A 24,020-nucleotide genomic window follows, 5' to 3' on the forward strand; every position below is an offset into this window, starting at 1 on the left:
CAGTCCGTCCTGAAAGCTTTTTCATCCCCCATGATCCTAATTGTTACCAGAACAGCAGAAAGCCAGATAGCTTCAGGAAGGTAAGAAGAGAGAGGGCCTTTATTTCAATTACCTGTCCCCTCCCTGCAAACACTTCATCACACACACAGACACACACGAACAATAAAGCTATAAATCACCTGAGGGCGGCCTGATGTCTGTGCGTTGGTGTGGGTGTGTTGAGATTGGTGATTGGTAACAGAAATAAATGGCTTCACTCGCCCTCACCCTTTGTTAGGCGTGTGTTGTAGTGTGGGTGTTAAATGTATCTGTAAAACAGCCATCTGGGCCACACACCATGAAGCCTCATGTCGCGGCCATCTGACTTCTCTCCATCTCAAAAAGTCATCTACCACCCAGCGGCTGCAGGGAGGCAGTTATCTCTCCTCCACGTCTGAGAAAACAAAGTGTCCGAACCCAAAGACTTCCCCCAGGCTGCCATGGAGATCCAGGCATTATGAACCCTTTCCTGTTCAGCTCCCCGAGTTAGTTGATCTGAAACAGCAGCTGCTCTTCCGATAAAGGCAGACAGTTGGCACATTGCTGCAGGAAGGGAAACATTCAAAATAAACAGCAATGGCAAATACGGCACTTCCTGAACACCCAACATTTATCAACTACTAAATGATTAAACAATTTTGTTATATAAATAACCTCAAACTGAGCAATAAATAGGAACATCTAAGTTTAAAGATTAACAAAGTTATTACAATAACGGATAGAAAGAATGTGTACAATGTAGAACAATTCATCCAACCTCTGTTCAACTGGAAGAAGCCATTTTGGATTCAGGTGGGCTGTATGGAGCTACACTGGGGCCAAAAAATAAGTACATAAGTTTGTTTGAAACTGAAAACCTCTGGGCCAGAGACCAACAGAACAAGCGACCATGCACACACTCATACCTAGAGACGACTCAGAAAGAGCAGTTAAGCTGCCAGTCTGGTTTTGGGCAAAACAACCAGGTTGGGATTCAAACCTAAGACTTTTGCTGCAAGGCAACATTGCTACCAACTGCAGTACAGAGCAGATGGTGGGCTGAACATTAGTCTTTAAGACGATTAGAAAACATTCTGTATCTTTACAGTTTAAACTCATCATCCTGTTTAGATTGACTAATTTATGAATATTAAACATAATTTCAGGTATCAACATAGCTTCCATCATTTACCTGAGTGCTGTTGCCTTATTTGTATGGATGTTTGCTCTGCAGCACTGAAACACAATACCCGTCATGATGTGCAGGTGTTGAGATTTCAGGTTCTGCTCAGATGTCTTGTTCTGGTCCTTGTTTGTTCCAGTGTGTCTGATATTCTGTTCTGCTCCGGGTTTCCTACTCGTCTCGCCTTCGATGTGTCAATCATGATTCTCCCTCTCTACAAACACTCCCTGTCATTTCTCAACGCATCGCACCAAACCAAAGAAAGCAACATACAAGTACATGGCACTAAAGGAAGATATTTAGATTCATTATTTCTGCTCCCACATACTGTCAGGTTTAGTTTGGTACATCATGTAGTCAATAGCCATGTTTACATTCAATTGTCATGTAAATTTTCAGCAAACTTTTAAAATGTCATTAAAAATGTTTCCATTTTTTGATCTGGAGCAAATGGAGCAGGTTACATGCAGTCTAATTTCATCAGGTGTTTATGCTACACTGGGCTGCAGTAAATAAGAAGTAGAGGTTGCTAACTAGCATGGAGCACGTGTCATTCATCAACTTCAGAACCACAGCATCCCGGAGGGCCAAGCCAGAGTCCAGACATGAATCTGACCAAACATCCCTGGGAGGAAGTCGGGTTTCTGGGTTTAGAATTTTAAAAAAGAAATCAGTTTAATTCAATTTGGAGAAAAATGCTGAAACATAACGGCGTGAAAGAAGGGAAGCACTAAATACTTTCTGGATACACTGAAAACATTTCTGTGACAAAATGTTACCTTTATTCATGGAACATTTCCATAAATCACAATACCAATGTGGATAAAACAGTCAAAGAATTTTGTAGATCTGGAGGACTGTTTCATGATCATCCCAAGAAATATCAGTAGAGGAAAAACTGCTCAGTGAAAGTGTCAGAGGACTGGATGAGAGGGGAAAGTTGGCCAAATGCGTTGAATGCCAGCTGCACGTCTGCGTCTGCTTGTGAAGCCCTTGGCCGGCGCCGAGTCTCTGCGGCGTTCCAGCGTTTTGCCAAGGCCAAGTGGGGATTCCATGACGCCTTGTTTGTCTTCCTTTAAGCACACGGAGACACGGATCAAATGACAGACAAGTGAGGACACAGATTGCTTTCAACACTTCTGTCAGGAACGGATGAGGCTGAAGCAGCAATGATCAAACATACTGATGCACAGGGAGCACAGAGGGAGGAGCAGCCGCCGGACTGAGAGGCCCGGATATGTCACATCGAAACCTCCCAGGACGTCTGTGGAAAAGTTCAAAACTGTTCTGGAAAATGTATACAACTTCTGATTAACCTTGAGTTCACTTTTTACTTTCAGGCAGTATGATCTACTGAGGATGTTCAGAACTATCAATAATAGTTTATATAAACCTTCAACCTGAGGAGCGTGTTTAATGTTTGATAGAAATGAACTAAATGTGAACCTTTAGAAACAGTTTTCAGCTATTTCAGTGTAGAAATACAGTGATGTGAAAAAATATTTGTCCCTTATCCGTTCTGGTTCCTCATCGACCAGGCTATGATTTTACAGGAAGAAAATCTAAATATTACGAGTCAGAATATTACATGCAAAATCATGATAATATGAAAATAAAGAGAATAAAGATGGAATAGCACCCAAATAAACTCGGAATAATACCAGAATAAAGTCCTAATAATACAAGAATAAGTTTGAAATAACAAAAATAAGGTGGTAGTAATACCAGAATAAATTCTGAATAATACAGAAATAAAGTCGTACAAACAGTGAAGTCTAAATATGAGAAAGTCAAACGTAACAAGAAGTAGTAAATGTATTCCTCCATGAAAAAATAAATCAAAATGAGGATCATTGAGTCTATTGTGAAGTTATACTTGGTATTGAAATTATTTATCTATTAGCATCAACTTTTCTCCAGCAGTGGGACTTTGAAACGATTCAGTCTGTTTAGAAGAAATAACGACCGATTTGCTGAGCTGGTCACGTCAGATCTTGATAAATCTATCCAAGATTCTTTTCTCATTAAAACAATTTTTTTCTGAATTTTGTGTCTTTCTTCTGGTAAAATTGTGCCTCTATCGTAACAGGATTTTATTGTCCGTGTTGACACCATTAACGTCTGGCCAGTTTCAGGTTAACCGAATCTGCTGTCAGCTGCTACATGAATGCATAATTTTCAAAACATCACGGAGCTGCGTATCAAATATTTCTTATCAGAAACAAATTTATTCATCTTTAAAAACCTCTGGGAGGACAGAAAATAAGACAGTTTGTAAGCAGAAAGATTCAGGTTTCAGAAATGCGCTCCAGCCCTCTGCTCTGATTGTTGCTGCCCGTTCTGACTTTCTTCGATCCAGCTCTCTCCACCACCAGCTCCTTCTGCAGCGTGATCAATAAATCAGCACAAGTTCATTCTTCAGACACAGAGTTCAGCGACCAGGAATACACACGTGGCTCAGCACCAATTACTAAGCTTAATAACTGAGGCACATGCCAGAGCTGCAAATATCAGATCAACTTCCAACGCCTCATTGTGATATTTTGATAAAATTCCCCAAAGTGCAGCTCAGATCTTTGAAATGGAATTGGAGAAAAAGTTCATTACAGTTTGATAAGTTTAGCTGTAAAGGTTTATTAAATATTTAGGAAATTATTGCTCATTTACAGCAGAGATACCAGCATTAATTATGTTCTGTGATGATAAATGTCTCCAATAACAAGATATTAATATATTTGTTTAATCTAAACCAGGGCTGTATAAAGTATGGCCTAGAGCCATTTCTGCCTTGGACTGATTTATTATTTTTTTTATCTTTACCTAACTCCAGTTCATACCAATGTGTTTATTAAACTTTATGACTATAATCAGGATAACCAGGTTTATCCTGTGGCTTTACTGAAAAACTGACTTTGCTCATCCTAAATCAGCTTTTATTTCAGTTATTAAACTTGGCTAAATATACTTTTATAGCATAACAGTGTTTAAGTAACATTTATAAACACCAGAGCAGTTTTTATAAGAATACATTTGTTCAATCAAACCTGAAAACTAGAAGCCAATATTTTAATAAAACAAACATGAAAAATTATTTTGAGTTTTGGATCTAAAATAACTTTCCTACAAAAAAAAGTTCAGATGTTTTTTTAATCATTATTATTATTTTATTTGTATGTGAGTGAGTGAGTGAGTGAGTGAGTGAGTGAGCGAGCGAGTGAGTGAAGTATAACAGGAGACCCAATAAACATATAATGCATAATTATGTATTACAAACAATCGTTACATTTTGACATCTGATTTGTTGTTTATGAGAAATACAATAATTTATTTAAAGTTAATCAAATTTAAGCCAGTTTTCCACAATCAGTTGAATAATAATAAAGTTGTTGTTCCTCTTGCTGTCATTTCTCCAAACTACTGTGTTACCCAGAATGCTTTATAGACAAACTTACTTACTAAATCTGTACATATTTAATTGGTTTATTTCTAAAGTCATCCAGAATTAAAGTTGCCTAAGCAATAATCACATTCAAGTCTCTGTTGATTGTAAGTCTCTTATACTGCAGATGAAATAAACCTTCACATTTCCCAGCTGCTATAGCAACAATATGCTCCTTTCTGCTGCAGAAAGTTCAGGTGCAAAAACTTGAACCATTAGAGCAAATCACAGCGAAGCCTCAACTGGTAAACAGAGCTGGGAGATAAAGTGATATCCATTAGAGGCAGCAGCAGCAGCTCCTGCTGCACCGTTAAAATGGATGAATACGTTTCTGTTTGGTTCGTCCTTTAGCATGTTAAATATCAGCACTTTCCCTCACTAAATTAAAGTTGCTGCAATATCAAGACTGAAATCGATTAGGAGTTTAATTTCAGAAGCAGTCGAGCAGGATGTGGATCACGGTTCTAAAATGTCACTGACTGACATCTAAATAGTAATCGCTCAGAAATCTGACTGGATTTTATTAAAACCACCGGAGAAATCCCAGAATTTAATCCTGACTTGGCTTCATCTCCACTGATCCAGCTGGGAGTCAAGCTACAACAAACCAACAAAGACCTCAACAACCAGGCCAAAACAGGCGGCGAGGAAGAGCCAGTAAAGTTTTGTGTTTTTGCAATGTACTAAGTATTTTTGGTTTGTTTTTTCTACTACACGTATCTTACTACACTAGTAATAAGACAAAACACTTTAAAAGTAACTTCAACAAGATGACAAAGCTTGTTTTAAATCATTATAGAGATTAACAATGTTAATGTTAAAACTGCCTCCTTTAGCATGTTAAATATCAGCAAACATGTTAAATAACTTGCTGAAAAGTTTTGATAGTTCTTCACCAAAGACTTGTGGAAAAGAGGCAATGAGAAGCAGCAGGTCCGTCACCCAGAGGACGACCGTTTCACAGATATTTATTTCCCATCAAGACAACAACCCAAAGCATTCGGCTAAAGCTATACAGAGATGGTCTGAAGACAACAAGGTGGAGGTTCTGGGGTGGCCTAGTCAAAGCCCAGACAGCTGATCACAGTTTAGCTCCACCAACCTGAAAGAACTGGAACATTTTAGCAGGAAAAATGGAGGAAAACTGCACAGACTCCCTGCTGGGACGGCAGCCAGAGGTGCAAATGCTAAATACTGATGGATATCTATGCAATAACTTATTTCAAGTCAAATTTAACTTTCATTTTTCACTTTGACATCCTCTCAGCTTTTCTATACAATTTATTTGCCAAATTGTATTGTATAATTTTATTGCTCATGATATAAAAGATGACATTTCCAAGGTGGATTTTACTGTCTTCCTACACAGTTAAGTTACAAAAAACCTTGGGACTCAAAAGAAAATCCAAAAACACGACAGCAGACCAGAACACGCTTCACGTCGACTAAACTCCAGGTTTTCTCTCCATCTTCTCCAGACTCTCGGGACGTTGCAGAATTATTAATGGGAGATACAAAATAAAAAAAACATCAACAGCAACTATTGGACTGAAACGAAGCAGCGAGGAGGAAAAAAAAGAAGGTGAAATTAATTAGCGCCTCAGCAGAGGGGCAACTGGAAGCCGTCGTCTGTAACTGATGCTCATTTATTTACCAAAGAGCTGAGGGGAGGGTAAGAGTATAATTACTTGGGCTCGCTGCCCTCCCTCCTTTCTCTCACCTCTCTTCACACAGATTTGATGCTGTCAATCTCCTCTCAGCTCTACTGACAGTATATCAGCCTCCTCTGCTTCTGCAGCCGTCTCTTCACATCCTCCTGGTTTCTCCCAAGCTTTCTATCTTTAGGACGGCGGATCAGCATCAGAAAGCTCAGCTCAACATGAGAGCAGAGCATCTGGTGATAATTATTCATTACTACGGTGTTCAAACAGAGGCCTTTCTTCTGTGCAGAGTTTTAATATTAGACTTTGATGATGCTATAATTTGACTATTCTGGTTAATTATTATTAAAATGTTTCCTTTCTGTCGGTGTCACAGCAGGAAGCTGTTGAAAACGCGTTTCTGTAGATACTTGCTTATTCTTTTCATTTTGTTTGTAAATCATCAGAAGTTTTTACAAAATATCAGCTCACGTTGTTTAAGGTGTATAAACTAGAGTGGCAAACGCACAACAAACGGTAAAACACGCTAAAAAACACAGAGGATGAAAACTCAAACACAAATGCAACAGAAAAACTCTGAAAACAAAAAAACCCTGCAACCACAAACAAAAAGTTCCAACCACAGAAAAGAAGTGAGGGGGAAAACTGCAAATGAGAAAAGATGCAAACCTGTTCTACAAAACGGAAGTCCTCCAGGCCACTAGGGGGAGTCTGGAGCATGCAATATTACCTATGCAAGTGTCCTGATGTTCAATAATAGTGTAAAAGACTGCATGTCTCAAAAAGATATGAAATATAAAACACCTGGACGTCCTCTGGACATCACATTAAATCACTTTACTGAAGGTCTGGTTCGTTGGTCGGCTCCCTCTAGTGGTCATGTCGCATTTTATGACTTTTACTTCACTGATGTGAGGCATGCATCATAATTCTGCATCAGGCAGCCGCAGTAAATCTTGGTGTAAGCAAGTGGCTAGAAATTGAAATTATGAACGAAGTTCATCACAATCCCACCACTCCTGGTCTGAATACACATTCAAGCAGATTTCTCTACAGAAGTATACACAGTTGTAAAGAAATCCCAGCTACAAGGAATTAATTGAGTCAGAAAAGCATCTAATGACTTTATTCCCAAAGAAAACAGAAGAAACACAGTAGATGACATATTAATATTACATTTGTCAAGATCTGCTGAAGACTTTCTGCAGGGTTAAAGACTGTAGGATGACATGGCTGCTGGTTTACTCCTGCAGTTTATCCTGCAGTTACAGCAGGTAATGCTGTCTCTATATGGGTAACTGCCTTTACTGTGTCAATCACAGTTTTAATGAACTGCTCCCATGTAGCAGAGGCTTTTTTTAGTTGAGCTAAAATATCATGTAAAGTTAGTGAGTGAAAACATGCTTCAGATCAGCTGCTCTGTCAGGTTCCTGCTGCCGATGCAAACCAGGAGGTGGGAAAGCAGAGCAGCTCAAGTCTCCGTGTCAGCAGAGTGTCTGAGCTCTTCTCTAACCCTCATCAGCAGCTTCTCCTTTGTGGTTAGAGGAGCACGACTTCTTATCTCAATCTTGTACTTATCTTTTATCAGGGATCTGACTCGGGGCTTTATCGGTTCCACGTTAGACGAAGAGACTAACACAGACACTGCCGACTTCCTGAGCTCTGTCTCCTACCAGGATATTTATAGACTCTCATCAGATAGTCTGAGCTCAAATCAAGTCAAGCTATTTCTAAAGAGCTGTAATAAAATAAATATGACACCTTGTGTATTAAAACTGAATCATTCAGCTCAACTGGAACAAAACACTAATTAATAGAAGTATCTGACATGCACTAGAAATGATCTACCTCCTCCCCATGTGAGTCCATATGTAGGATGTTAAAATGTTCACCATGACGCTGTGAAAACGGTCACAGGGTGCTGCGCAGCCGGCTGCACAGACAGGAGGCAAACCAAACTCATCGTAAACCTTTTGAGGAAAGAAGACTGACAGTCTGCAGCCGTCAGTCATAAGGATTCTCTTACACTTTTTATAAGCTTAATAAACGTTTAAGGTCAAATTAGTAAGATGCAATCTAGTATTCCTTTAGTAGAAGGTGTGCATCTCATCATTAGTGATCATGGAGAAAACCCCTCCATCATGAAGCCTACCGTGCAAAACACTGCATGGTAAACCAATTCCAGTGCTTAAAGAAGCAGAGATGCAACTTTTAGATGCATCTCTGCTTCAGCACAAATAATGAGGTCGTTATCGGGACTCTGGGAAACTTGACTGCATTTAGGGGGTAATTTTTAAATCTGCTCTAGTGAAAGGGGAAATGCTATTTCTGACAGTGGGATAAATCATCTGGCATCAATTTCATCAAATCAACAAACATGTCTGGGGGGAAAAGAGACGGGTTTGTTTCTAAGCTAGCTGTTTTCTACTTTTGTAAAGACTGACATCTCTGAGCCCCAACTGGGTGATACTGTCAGACAAAACCTTTGGGAAAATATTCTGTAAACAGAAGATACATTAGTGGACCTTTCTGGAAGGTCTCATTACATCTGATTTTAAAAGTGACAATATATCAGCAAAAGATCATAACAGCAAGATCTGAAACGTTTAAGTGGAAAGAAATGCCCAAAAAGAAGAGTTTTTACAGTGCATCTCCTCAAAGTGAAACTAGCAGTTCAGACAAATCCAAAATATGTTTTCTACAAGCTGTTTCTCTGCTTTGCAGGTCGATTTTAATCTGTTCTTAAACAGGATAATTTTCTGCTAAAACCAGCAGTCAGATGAATCCTCCTTTTATTTACAAGTGACATGATGGGATCATCTGAAATCAGGGTTTAGATATTTTAGTGCCGGTTTCAGAAATCATCTGGATCCATGTGAACATCTGGAATGTCACATCGGCATAAGATTCAAAAACAACATTTAGAGGAAAACTTATAACAAACTTTCCTCACTAAGGTACAAGAGAAATGTTTTCATTTTCAGACCTAAACGGATTATTTTAATTAAAAGTTTTTCTTATTTCTCAGATATGTTCCATTTTATATCACTGTACAAAATTGGTTAATTTAACGAATAACAAATTTGACTATAACAATCTTTGTATCATAACTGGTCAGAACCATCAACTTGTGATGATTTTTCTTGGGTAACATTCCTCTTATGGTCTTGGACAATCTTGGAGGTAAAAACTAACTTTCCTGCTGCCAACTTTCTCTTTTACATAAATGTATTCATGGATCAGAAGCAAACCCCTTGAGTGTGCCAAGCTCTACACTCACAGAAACCAGATTTCTGCAGCTTCAGTCCTCATTATTACTGTACTGTCACCAACCACAGTGGCACCTGGTGTGCAGAGACGCAGACTATCACACTCTTGTGAAGATTCAATAATGACGCCCAATTAAAGGGAGATGGTGGCGGTTTAAAGAGGCCAACAATGAAGACAAATTTAAAAGGGGAGTAAAAGAAAAATCACTAAAGTTAAGGAACATTTTATTCTACAAATCACCCTAAGTGCATGTTAAAGTGTTACTACGTCGTTCCAAATTCCAGTTCTGTCGAATGTGCATATGCTTCTGGTTAGTGTTTTATTCTAGATCGGTCTTAAGCTCAAGACTCTGTCTCGTCTCTGTTTCAGGAATTAGAAACAGATTCCTGAAACAGAGACGTTATGGTTATGGTCAAAACCATAACTGTGGAAATATCACCAAATTACAATGCTATCAAAGCTAACTAGCTAGAAATATTCTCTACTATAAGAATACTTATACTTATTTATCAACCCAGAACAGGGATTAAAACTTGGAACCCAGAAAAACTACCTTAGCAACAACTTTTTAGACTCCTATTCTCCCAACCCAGAACAGGGATTAGACCAGAGGATATTAACTTTTACTGATCTACCAACCCTGAATAGGAGCATCTAGTTCATTTACTTTGGATCAACAAACATTATTAGCTTTTTCTTCTTTTGCTCTTTCCTTTGGTTTGTTATTTTGTTTGCATTTCCTTTTAAATCCTGTAAAGCTCTTTGTATTGCCTTGTTGCTGAAAATGTGCTATATAAATAAAATGACCTTTACCTGCACCTCACCCGAGCAATATAGTCAACATCAGCTATATGTTAAGTTGGCTAAATGTGTGAAATGCACATTGTGTGTTTTAGGACTTTAGTTTCCATTTCTTGTCAGCAAGGTAAACCATCTAGCTTGGTTCATAAGGCAAGACCAGCTAATACTGGTGTGGGCGCTGGCCTACGTCTCGACTTGGTCTCAACCTCATTTGTTCTCTGTTTCAGACATTGAGGAATCAAGAATTTATTTCAAGACTGGTGAAGACCACAACTGTGGAGATAAAAATTATTTTCATTGTCCAATTGTCCAGTTTATTTCCTGACATTCTTAGTTTAAATGGATGTAAAGCATACCGATTCAATTCAAGCAATAATGCGAGTAGTTGCTGGGTTTTTTACCGCTTTCATCCATTCCCATCCCCTGACGCTGGTACTGCAAGAAAGTGAGCAGTGGTTGTCTGGGACTGGGAGAAGATGTCTGCAAAAATATTCAGCAATACAATTTGGCTACATAAGTCAAAGAACATATTTGTAAAACATCCAGGGGAAAGCATATATAGCGATTTGTAATTTCTGGCCTCTGATTCTTTAGAGAACATTAGAGAACAGGCGGTTTGATGAAGGTCCAGGAGAACGTTAGAGAAGTTTATAGCAAGGTTGGGTTCTAAACTCCCAAGCCTTGAACATCTCCCAGAGCTCTGACCAATCCATCATTTGAACATGGTAAAGGAAGCCCAATGTTGACATTCCTGAATATCACAATAATCCTGGTCATGATGGGTTTATATGATGGTGAAGGGGAAATAAAAGGAAAATATGAGTTGTCCAGCAGGAGACATGAGGGACTTTTGTGGAATGAAGCGATAAGTTAAAAATGGTGATAGGTGTGTGGGGAGGGAACTGCACAAAGGGGCTGAAACAGGTAATTAAGGCGGGAAGTCAGAGGCCAGCTGGGAGCAACTTTACAATGTCAGTTTTTTGCTGTCACAGATGGATTAAAGGGAGGCAGGGAACAGCAGCAGCACAGTGAGACTGGTGTTTCTGGCACAACACAAGAAAGACTAGAGGACATAAGAGGAGGCAGGGAAGAGAATATGTGGAACCAGCAACAAGAAAATAAAAGTATGCAGACCTCAGTCTTGTAGTCTAGAATGCAATGGAGTAAAGGAAACTCCTGGTGCCGAGTTTAACAGAGCCACTAGTGGAGAAGCAGAGCTACCATTTGGAAAGCTCTGGTAGCACATAGTAGCGTGGTTTCTCCGTCATTATTACTCAGTTAGTGCTGCAATAGCAGGCAGCCAGACTTGAAGTCAAGAGATACAAAACGTTCATGCAGCCATACTGTCTGAAGTAGCTTACATTCATCTGGGAGGCTTTCAACAAGACTGAGTGGTGAGTTTATGGGCATTTGATTATTATTTAAGAAATACATTGTGATTGTCGGATGCAACAGTTCCAGGGTGGAACCTTTGTGTTCATTTGTTTCTGGTACACCAGTAAATCTGATGCACAAGCTGATAAACAGCGGTGGCCAACTGGGTGTTCATTTCTGCATCGAACAAGCAGAAAGAAACTGTTAGCGAAGCTATTCCAGCCTACAATAGCATCTCAGTTCTAAACATGTCCAATGCTAATGTCACCATCAACATTTCTAAAGGATTTCTTTTTCAAAGAAGCTTTAATTACTGACCATGTAATTACCACAAACATTTAAATCCAGTCTCTCCACTAAGTTTATGAATTTAGCTACATGATGAGACATTTCTAGGTTAATTAATGTTTCTTTGTGAAACATTAACATCTAAAGATGAAAGTTATTTCCTCTCATAGGTATTCTGTGTATCTGCAAACTTTACCTCAGTTTGGGTGTTAAAGTTTCAAGTTCAGTTTTTCTGTATGGTTCAAATTTCCTTTGTTGAGGCAGAAAAAGTCAGTTACTAATGTTTAATTTAACTTTCCTAATGAGTTTTACCCTTTACTGTCAGAAATTAGAGCAGCTAAGAGTCGCAGGGAAACAACGGTAGAAACGTAGGACATAAGCAAAAAAACTATTCTGAAACGTTGAACTCATCTAAAAGTCGAATTTGGATCTCTTAAGTTTGACAATGTCTGATCCTTGTTAATTTGACTACTCAGTATTTCTGCAGTCCTGCTTTGTCTCCGTCTAAAAAAAAAATCACGTTCAGCAACAACAGAAAGGTTCAGTTATATAAAGGAATAATAAAAATATAATTAATCATCCTTTAACTTCAGTAACTTGGAACTTTGTTAAAATTCCACCTTTCCACTATAAATGATAGTGAAAACAAGACGTGTTTAAATCAGGCACTTTCTCCTAAATTTATCCGTTTTTTTGCACATTTTCTCCTAGTAACATTCATTATTGTTGTGGGATAAAATGTTGGTTTCTATAAGATTGAGGGTTTTTACTGCTCCTCTAAAGAAATGCCACCATGGCCTTTTCAAACATTTATGTAAAAATAATTTGCCATTGCTCAGTTTTCTGGAACAGCCTAATATTCTGAAGATGATTTTCAAACCTTTTGCCTGATTATGGTCTGCTCACTGGTCCACTTGACATTTTCTCAGACGTTAAAATGACCCAAAAGCAGGAGACTTGAAATGTCAGGCAGAAAAGATGCTTTTATGAGACAGTCTTCATCACAGGCTTACAGGTTTCTCAGATCTGCTTTCTTTGTTTCCTGTATGCTAATAATGCTAAACACTGGCGCATATTGCAACATGTAGTAAATTGTTGAGGAGATTTAATTCAGACTTTTATTGTTTAGAAAATCTAAATTGTAATATTGTGATCTTATGTATTTTATGAACAGTACAGTCCCTCCAGGTTTTCATAATTGTTTTGTAATCAAAACAATACTTGCAAGTAAAACTCAAGACAGTAGAGGCAAGTAGCAATAAGAAATACTGCCACCTGCAGGTACGAGTTAGAATCAACTAAACCCAACTTTGATTCTTTTTTGTAAAGTTTGCAATACACTGAGTTATGCATTAGGACAATCTGTTGATTTTGTGTAAATTTTGGGAAAATTGTGAAAAACAGGAGGGACGGATAGATTAGGGTACAATGATGCAACATCAGTAGCATTATAACCTTTGACCTGTTAATGTGTGGGTCCTTGTTCAGTCATCACAAAAGTGTTCTTGTTGCACAAGACATGCTTTGGTCCACCAGCAGGGGGCGCTTCCCCCAACCCCCACATCTATTATTCTGCTGCAGAAAGAGAGTTACTGCAGTTCAGGTCCAAAGCTCCGGTTAACAAATGCATCCGCAACATTTCCAGAGATTTCTCATTAAAGGACAGACCTGCCTTTTAAAAAGCTTCAAATCTGAACATATTGTCGCTTTTATAAACCCTTTGTGTTCATGTTAGTGGTGGGACTCCATTAAAATGCTTTAGTTAACTGCAGGGTTGTATATATATATATATATATATATATATATATATATATATATATATATATATATATATATATATATATATATATATGTGTGTATGTATCATCAGACTGGTGCGAAGTGCTACTATAACTGTTCAGCTTTGACTTCAGGAAGCCCTGATCTTTAGAAATGTGGACTATGGACGGTGACATCTCTGCTGCTGCAACATGTTTAGCACAAGATATTTTATTGCCTGTAGCTTCAATAGATTTGCTGATAGATCAACTAATTTGAGAACTTGAACAACAAGTCTTTTCCTTTGTCCCATCAGATCTTTTTCTATGATAAAAATTAGCCTTCAGTGGCCTTGAGAAGCAGTTTGGTTGTCCATCACTGTTTGTGGAGGTCATTGACTTCATTTTCAAAAAGCAGGACCTACTGAGAATTCAAAACTTAATGCCATGTTTTGAATCCCACTTTATTATCTGGAAGTTGTTTCTGTAAGTCTTTAACAGCGAAACATAAATGCCTTTTACATCCAAAAGTTGAAGACGCTCTGCAGACAAACATCACAGAATCAGCATTTGTTCCAGGAAAGCTGTGATGAAGTAAAAATAAATCCAAAAATTTTTTTTCTTTGTGCCTCCAAGCAAAAGAAATTCAACTAAAACAATACAGAAAGAAGATCCAGCGATCTCTCAGGGGCCCAGATGTTAAGAAGGCAGAAAAGGCTGAGAAGCTCAGAACTATAGTAGAAAAGGAAATAACGGAAAGGAGGAAAAAGTGGACTGACGTCCATTAAATATTAAGGTGGACGAGTTGGAGAGCTGCGCAGAAAGACGAAGCAGCTATAAACTGTAGACTAACCGTGTGTGTGTGTGGGGGGTGGGGGTTGTGTGTGTTTGCGTGATTTTATATCATGTAGTTAATCTCTCGGGAGCCCTACACTGGTTTCCTGATTCCAATATCCTCAGTAGCTGCTTGAAGGAGTTTTGATGTACAAAAACCCAGAAAAGCTGCTGCAGGCGGGGAGAGTTTGCAGGAGTTAGAGTCCACTTGGGTTTCAGAGAACATGTGTGGCCCCCAGCTCCTTTTCATGTAGCTGATCAAACAGAAAATAATTCATTGAGTATTAGCTTTGAAAGAATCATTTTACAACATGCCTGTTCTGTTCGGAAGTAATATTAATTATCTGGACAAAGCTTGTAAAGACACAAAGCCTGTGTGATTATTCAGAAAGATCTGAATAACTTCAAACATGCTATTTTAATGAAATGTAATCAAAACTTTTATTTTATAATATTTCTTTTACATCTTTATACAAGCCCACCATCCAGGACAGAGAAGGAAGATTCTGGAAAATGTCTCAGAAAGCAGAAACCAAATCTGCAAAAGAAGCCCCATCATTTAGTAGAAAAAAAATAAAAATAAAAATGTACTTCACATGCACTATGTTAGCTCTACTAAAAAAAATAGTTTGGTCATTTTTGTCTCATTTCTGATTTTAAAAAAAATGAAAGATCTCAGATCTTGATCCATTTTCCCAGAACCGAAAGTATTAGATTTCAGTTCATTCTTGTCTGTTTGAGGTTTCTTGATTTAGAAAGTAAAATGTTCCAAAGATTAAACCTTCCTAGTGAAGAAAAGGCGGCTCTGTGTTCGATTTCCATCGTTTGTTCTTCACATGAACTCCTGAACTAGACAAAGGCCGAGTCAGGATTTTTCCACCACTTTATTGTCTTAAGTCTTGAATTTCAGTTTATTTCTCACTCCATCTGAGGCTATGGGAGGTTAGCTCTATGAGCTAAAAACCAGCCTTTACACAGACACTAAAAAGAACTTTGTGATTTTAATTAGTTTTACTACATCAGGAGAACAAATGTATGTTTCAGAATAGTTGCTTTAAACAAGAATCTCTGACATCATTTAGGTGACTTACTGTGAGGTGAATAAATTAATACATGTTTTTAATAAAAATTATAATTTCACTGGTCAACAAAACTTGTTTGTCAAATTAATATTTTGAACATATTTAACCAGGTATTAAGCTTTTCATTAAAACCCACATTTCTGCATTATATGTGTTTTCCTGACATAATATTCTAACCTTAATTGTGTTTACATTAGCAGAAAATCATCAAATTAACAGAAATAAAAACTTGACATCATCAGTTTGGAATTAATCAATATAGTTGAGTGTCAGAAATAAATGCACTAATTTGTAATATTCTCTTTTTTTTTAAATTACTACTTAAAAACAGTTTGTTACTATATCTTGGAAAAAAGGATAGGTCTGGGTTTCCAACTTAATCATATTTTATCTTATAATTTTGCATTTACTGTCCAGCATGTCATTAAGTTTGTTTGTGTACATGGTTTATATATACAGTATTTCAATGTATAATAATTGTTAAAAAAAAATAAAGGTTCCTACTTCGCAGATTTCGCTTCTAGTTTGTCCCCTTTTCATGATTTTAGGTGAGTAGAATAAATTCACATTTTCCTCAGTTACTGCAGAGATTTCATCTTGTGAACTTTTGAACATGAAAAAGGTTTTTTCTTGGTTGAAGGTTTCCAAAGCCTCCATCGCTGCCTCATCCTGTGTGGATACAGCCAAGTCTGAATTATTCTGCTAAGGATTTTGTTTGACAAAAAACATGGACATCTCTCAAAACAGAATGTGTAAAATTATCATAAACAATAAATGACAGATTTACAGCCATTTATTGACTTTTGTGCAATGATACATTGCAGAAAACAATAAGAGTCTGACTGTTTCTCTGTTGGTGCATGAAGCCTGTAATACCAATCACCCAAAGACCCATTTCAGGCTTTAACCATTACAGTAGCAACATTTTTCACTGCAACATATGGCAGGCCTTCCAGACATCATTTGCTTGCACATGTGGCAACAAACAGTATTATTGAGCCGAGTGAAGTATAGCTGCATTTAGTTCTGTTTTCTATTAACTAGGAGAACAACATGTGTCACGTTGAGTAAAATCCACTTTCCTTAACTTTATCCATCAGGCTGTTATGGAAAAGTGCAATAAAACAAGCAGGAGTAATAAATTAGACATTTCATTATTGATTTCTTCAAAACGTCAGGAAAAACCAATCATATCAAAGCTCACTGATGTCAAGATCTTTATTCATTTTGCTCTCAGGCATCTTTAATAAGCTACAGAGCCTTAGCTGGATGGTGTTCAGTAAGAAACTTAAACGTTACAGTCCCATTTCTGTCAGGACAGAAACAGTGGCCTTGTTCCAGGATCTGGACTGAATGCCAGGGAAGGTGCAGTGGATGAATTGGGTGAAATCGATACGTAAAATCCTGATTTTGTTTAACGAAATCTTAAACCATGTGGTTAAAATCTGTGTTGTGATTTTGACTACAATGTTCTTAGAGGAAATCTTAAAATGCGTCTCTGCTGAGCATCCTGCCCAGAAACAATGAGGTTTAGGTACAGAAACACTCAAATAGTTCAATCTATGAATTTGGATGGCTCCAACATGAAATTTCATCTTTTATGCTTCTGGTCAACTTTTAGTCCCACGTGTCTTCCATCTTCCATCTAATCATCTGTGCAGCAAGCTAAAGATTAGGGTGATGGTAAAGAAGGCCTTCCAGTGACAAACAGCTGGAGTTCCTCAAGTCAAACCACTAAATAGCAAAAGGAAATATGCAAAAATCTCTTCAGTAATTATAGGTTATGGTAATCAAGGTTTTCCACTGACTGTTCAGAGTAGGAATCGGTTATTTTCTCAGAATCTACCAGAACTATTTGGGGTTTTACCTGCATGAAATGTTGGCTTCAGGTTGTCATCAGCTGCAGTTTCTGATCGTCTACGTTCACTGAACAGTTCAGCCAGTTTTTCTTTTCTAATTATGGAGGCTTACTTTGAATATGAAACAGAATTGATTGATTTTGTGGATTAATGTAAAATTATTCTGACTAATTTGTTTATTTCAAATCATTAATGTAATAATTTCTTGCCGGGAGGCTGATTAACAGTCGGGCACCTGTCCTAGTAATAAGTCTGAGCTGTAATATCTGAGCTGCTGCTCTCTGAGCATTTAAAGTTACTTCTTAATAACAATTATAATTGATTCTGATTATTCTCCAACATAATAGCTATATAGTTTAACAAAACAGTCATTCAACCAGTGAATATATTCATTTCAGGGTGCATCTGACTTTCAAGGCTTTTAATTTGAAATAATCAAAACAACTAAAGTAGCTTTTAATGGTGTGGTGAATTAGTGGCAGCATTTCAAATTATCCTCATGTTTAAAGCTGTAGAGAGGTTTTTAGTCCTGTTTCATTGCAACACTCTCCAGCCCTTCACTAACCTATTTTAAACATTTACAGGTTGAACTGTGTTTCAAAGTGTTAAGGAAGCAAAAATTAAACATCACTGATAGACAAAGGTGGCACAATATCCTGGGATTCGCAGGTTTTTCCCCCAAGTTTCAATTTGATTTGAGGCAAAGCTATTTATTTTTCAGATTAACACAAGGTCTGATACAAATAAAGACATGTTGTAGTTTCATAGTTTTTTGTTTTAATGGTCAGCAAAACCTCCTGCTGGTAGTTGTGAAAGGCGATTCTGGAGGATTGGAGATTTTAGCATTGCTGAGACAGAATTTAATGAACTGAACAGAGACAGAAGGTGAGAACGAGGGAGTTCTGGCAGCAGACGAGTGATATTTACCTCCAGGTTAAACTGAGGTAGAAACGACTGAGGAGGATTACTGGCTGCCAGACGTTTGTGTGTGTGGTTAGACAGCAGGTTGATGAGGGTCTAAAGGTCGGTGTAAAAGTCTGGCCTTCATTCTGAATGATGCAGCTGGCATTTACACCGAGAGCCTCAAACGCACAACACAATTAGAGACGCAGCGTTTCTGCAGCCTAGGTGGTAAACAGTGGATGGCAACAGCAGCGACAAAAGAGAACATGATATATGACTCCATAGGTCAAACTGAACTTTTACTTTGAAAATCACCAGGTTAGGTAGTTGCTTCCTCCTGAGGTAATCTGTTGAGCTTCTGATGGTTTTTCAGATGTGTTAGTATGTCACTTACACATATTGCAGGACAACCGTTTTTCTTGATAAACTTTTCTGTAAAGAATAAAGTGTGACTCGCATGTAACTAGGATATGAATGCTGGTTGTTAGCCTATGCAATGCTAATGCTAGCCATCTGTGCTAAAGAACAGCAAAGGAAGAAGGCAATCAAGTGAGTGACTAGCCTAGGCATGCTAGCAGCTAGCCTACCCTATCCAATGATAACAGTACCGAGTAGTCTCATTTGTTGGAGCAGCTGTAACCTGTTTTCAGGAGGGTACAGCTGCTCCCCATGCAGAAAGAAACATGGAGACAATAATTGATCAATAAACTGATTGATCTCCCATCAGAGCTCACATCATGACAAGAAATGTGAAGAAATGAAGTTTCCCCACAGAGATCAGAGAAAAAAGACAAGTTTCTGGATCAATCTGCTCACCGTTCTGTCTTGGTGCAGCTGATAGTCACAGCCAGGGGGCGACACAAGGTCAGAACTGATTCCTGCCTCTCCATCCATCCTGTAGCAGCAGGCAGTGAGGAAGTCTGGCCTGGTGGAGCTGACCTCAAGAGTTTGTTTCTGGAGTTTCCTGCAGAGACTGTCCAACAGGTCCTGGACACAATCAGAGTCCAATCAGCATCAATGTTCCAACTGGTTCACTCCTAATGAACCCAAACGATCCAGTGCTCTCTACCTTCCAGGTGGATCAGCGCAGTGGAGCCATTGTACTTCATGCTTGTTGTATCGCGACAGATTCTGTTGCAATGCAATAAGATATAGCTGGGAAAAAATAACATTATAGAATGAAGTATTGATCGAATGTCAGGTTTTCTTTAAAAGTTTCTAATTTTCTATAATTGAGTCAGAAGTAGAAACAACAAACTAGTATGTGAAGAAAGCAACAAATTTCAAAATAAAAGCTTGGATACAACAGTTTGAGAAGATTATATTGTGAAAGTCAGATGGTGAATCAGACAACGTGAACATTACCTCTGTGACCTTTGACCTGCAGCTTCAGCAGATGACTCCAGTGAGTTTGAATCTGCCCAACAGTCATCAGGCAGAAAAGATCAATCCCATGAGGCTGTGCGTTCTTCCGGCGCCAGAAATAATCGGTCTCAAGTTTAACATTAAATTGTTGCAGAACATGAATATTAGTTTGAACTATTGATAATGGTAGAAGACGATACCAATAAGTTTGGATACCCGTTTCTCGAATATTGCAACTCAATTTCATGCTAAATATTAGGTAGTTGTAGAAAAAAGAATAGTGATTTATGTAGTTCATTAAGATTTCCTTAAAAATCTAAATGAAAAACTTTATTTTAACCTCAAAACATTGGTTCAATACTTACATTTGTCGGTACAGGTACATTAAATGGTCGCTTAATATTTAGATATTTCAAACAAGTTTATGAAAGTCATATTAGCCAAACCTCTGAATCACTTTTTAGAGTGAACATTCCCCCTCCGGCTGCTTTTAATAATATTTGCAAAAGCAGCCATATTTATTTCCCTTTAACTGCTTCCCATTGCAAGACAACGCTGGTTTTCAACCTTCAACCTCAGATTTCATGTTTGTTGCGTCGAAACATCCGCAGATCACGTGACCACAGCGCAAACAGCGCAGGAAACCGCCAGACAGAATATTTCCAACCACAGCAGCTGATTTCTGCGCTCCTTTAGCTCCATTTTAGCTCTTGTAAAGGAAAATGATTAGTTAAGTGCTAAAATACTTACAACATGTGTAAAGGAATATTAAGCATTTTTATTGGAAAAACAGGCTTTGTGTGACCCTTTGAGATGGCCCAAGGAGACAAGCAGACGCCTTCCACTGTCTGCTTAAAGAGCACACAAGGGCCATAAAGTAGCATCTCCATGGAAACGGCAGCTGGAATGTGGGACGTCAAAACTCCAGGGGAGTCTGCGAGATTTATCTCAGGACTTCGGTGCTGGGGACAGTCGTACCCAGTACCTCTGAGATTAAGTGTTCTTCCCCTTCTGGCTTGACGGAGACCAGACGCCCGTTCGAGTTGGGTGTAAAGGGGGAGACTTCTCAAGTTTCTCTGGGGGCCGAAACAGGTCTCTGATTGGTTGAATTACGGAACGCCTTCTTTGCATATATTAAAGTGAGGAAACGCCTAGTCAGTATAAAGTACAATGTAACGCTAATACAGGGAGAGAGTTTTTCCATTTTTCCTCTCCACGTTGGGCGCCGTTGTCTGTCTATATGTTCTGTGTTCGTTTGTCTATCCCTTGTGTGTCTGTTATTTTATGAGTTAATGCATATCTCTGTATCTCTGCAGCTTTGTTGTTCATCGCTTTCTATGAATTAAACTCTGTGATCTGTGACGTCAACACGCTGTGTTAGTTTCGTTTTAGCAGGACGCCGCCACTCGCCAAGGACTCGGGAGAGAAAAGAGGAAAGAGCCAAAACTTTTTGTCCAAAGCTAGCATTAAATGATCTTCTTCTTCAACACTCTCAGCAGAGAACCCAAACCTCCCAGCACAGCACAGCCAAACCACTTAGCAACCATCCGCAGCAGCTCTTACCTTCGGTCAGCCGCTACAGGAGTTGTTTCACCTCCCTTTGGATGAGTTGAGATCCTCTTAACGTCCATCTTCGATCTGCTGCCGATTCCTGACGCCATTTCCGTTTCCGTTTCCCAGATGTTTCATGGAGTCCAGCAGCCAAACCAACGGTGCGCTCTGTTTTCTGCGCTCAGTTTAGAAGATCCGCTGAAACACAAAAATATCTTCAATAACTTCCAGGGAAAAAATAAACAACTTAGACAAATGTATCTGAAAAATAACTTTAACTGCAGCGTCTCTACCCGTCCTCATAAAACCCCGATGCTCCAGTAGGTGGACTAGTCGCCACGTTACTTTTCTTCTTCTTGTGTTTAATGATAGTTGTGCCACCAGCTGCACTGGTACACTACCGCCACCAACTGGGCAGGTTTTTGGACAGGCAGTTAAAAGGGGAAAATGTAAACTGAAATGCATCACTAATAATACTTAAACTAAGTAAGTAAATTCATATGTTAACTAGTTTATCTCTATTAGATTTGTGTAACATAAAAAAACATGATTGACTATTTATTTTACTTTAATTTGAAAATATTTTTCAATTGTAAAATGATGTTAATTTTTTATTAATTGCTTTCTGTCTCCTAAAAGGCCATTTATTTCAGAAAATGTATCACTAATTGAAACATATTACATAAATTACACACAGGTCGATGTTTGTTAGCTTTTATTTCTGTTAATTATGATGATTTTACAAGTAATAGAAATATGACATTTAAATTTATAATATTACATCAGACGATTAAAAACACATTTGATACAGAAACGTAGGCTAACAGCTAGCAAGTGAATCTTTTATGTTCGGATCTGACGTTCACCAAACGTCTGAACTGTTCACTGTGAACATTCACTACCTGTGGGAATTTTTTTTTCTGTGATTTTATTTTGATATTATTTTGCATGTCGATTTTGTCTTGTTAGAAAAGGTTTGCAGTTTTTTATAAGATGTTTTTACAATTTCTTCAGCCACATTTAGCCAGTAGGGGACGCTTGGACTGGCCTAACCTTATCCCCGCTTAAATTATGGCATTTCTGATTAGTTTTTAAGATTTGTTCCTATATAATGTGCATTACATTTATTGTAACGCTTGGTAAGCGTATCTTGGAGGGGAATATTTCTTAAATAAAAGTCCAAGAAGCTAATTAAGAATAGAAAAAAGGTTTTCCGTCACTTTTTCATCTGCAGAAGAAATGGCGGATCTGTGCTTTGAGTAAAGGAGAAGAGGGAATATTCATCTAGAGGTTGTGTTCTACTAATCTGTCCTCATGCCTCTTTTTTCAAACATTTAAAGAGTTTGGCCTTTTTAATGTTGTTTTATAACATATGCCATGGTCCTAAACCTGTCCTTTCATAAAACCAGTGAAATTATCTTCAAGTTGTAAAATCCTTTTCAGTCCACATCAACCTGAGACTTAGCATCATGAAAAAGGAAAACTTGCACTTCTTTTTAACCACAACTCAGGTTTTTATTTGTTTTCATGAAATGCTGCTGTTTTAGACTGATTCCTTTTTGGAGAAGAAAACAGGCAATTTTTGGGTGATTTTATTTTCATCGCTTTACAGAGGAAAAAAAATTCTTCTCATCCATATTTAACCACAAAGACCAAAATTGTTCTCATTTCAATGTAATATCTTTTACTTTTGCAAAGCAAATTCAGCAACTACCCATTTACTTTCTCCTCTCAAATGGAAATAAATGGACTCAGGGAAATCGTTTTGGTAAAAAGAAAGCAACAGAAACATACAGTATTAGAGGCAAAAGACATAAAAGTGTTTAAGAAACAAAAGAACTGAAAAAAAGTGTATTTTGGGGGAAACTTGTTTTAAATAGATTTGTGTCAATAAGTATGGAAGAAAAAAAGGGTTGTAATAAAATAAACAATAAAAATATATAATTTAAGTAAAATGTATGACTGAAAACTATCAATTTAAATTTAAAAAATTACAGAAAAGGACAGAATTTTTTTTACAAAACTTAAAAATTAAAAGAGAAATATGTATTGTACCTAATCAATGTATCAATTATTAAATACACCTCTCTTTTTTCAATCAATGGCACATTAATTCATTATCCAATTTTTAACCCTGCAATTATTTTAATAAATTATTCATTTATTTCTGTCTTCAGTCTAAAGTATGGCAAGATAAGTCCTCCGTAGATAAAACATGTAAAACAATGAAAAGGGAAGCAGCATGTGTTAAATCTGCAGTTACATAACAATGACAGACGTTTTCAAGCCTTTGTTTGATTATTTTGATTATTTTCTGTTTCCAGCTCACAAAGATGATCCATGTAATATCAGAATATTTTATCAGAACAATAAAAAATCTTTTTAATCCAGAAATGTGGGTTTAATTAAAGGTCTTCTAAACACCTTCTTACCCTAACTAATTTGAATAATAAATTGAGCTTTGTACTCTGGCTAATGACTAGTACCACCTGAAATTAATGTGTTATTGATCATTTGTTGTAAAATGTCACTATACGAATAAACTCAATTAAAATTGGAAGTATTGTTGGGCATTTTTCTTTTTTTTCCTTTTTCCCAGTGATTAAAAAAAATTAATAAGTGACAAGAAATGCTA

The 24,020-nt window shown here is 37.7% G+C and overlaps 1 long non-coding RNA gene across 1 annotated transcript; it reads right to left on the bottom strand.

Annotated features, from left to right (window-relative positions):
- Positions 1-1,947: 1,947 nt before the first annotated feature.
- Positions 1,948-21,577, bottom strand: LOC114134511 (uncharacterized). Its single transcript, XR_003593397.1, has 2 exons — positions 21,398-21,577; positions 1,948-2,274 (listed from the first exon to the last, which is right to left on the bottom strand). It is a non-coding gene; the product is annotated as an uncharacterized LOC114134511 (long non-coding RNA).
- Positions 21,578-24,020: the final 2,443 nt, after the last annotated feature.

Source organism: Xiphophorus couchianus, chromosome 19 (assembly GCF_001444195.1).
Source record: "Xiphophorus couchianus chromosome 19, X_couchianus-1.0, whole genome shotgun sequence".
NCBI lineage: Eukaryota > Metazoa > Chordata > Actinopteri > Cyprinodontiformes > Poeciliidae > Xiphophorus > Xiphophorus couchianus.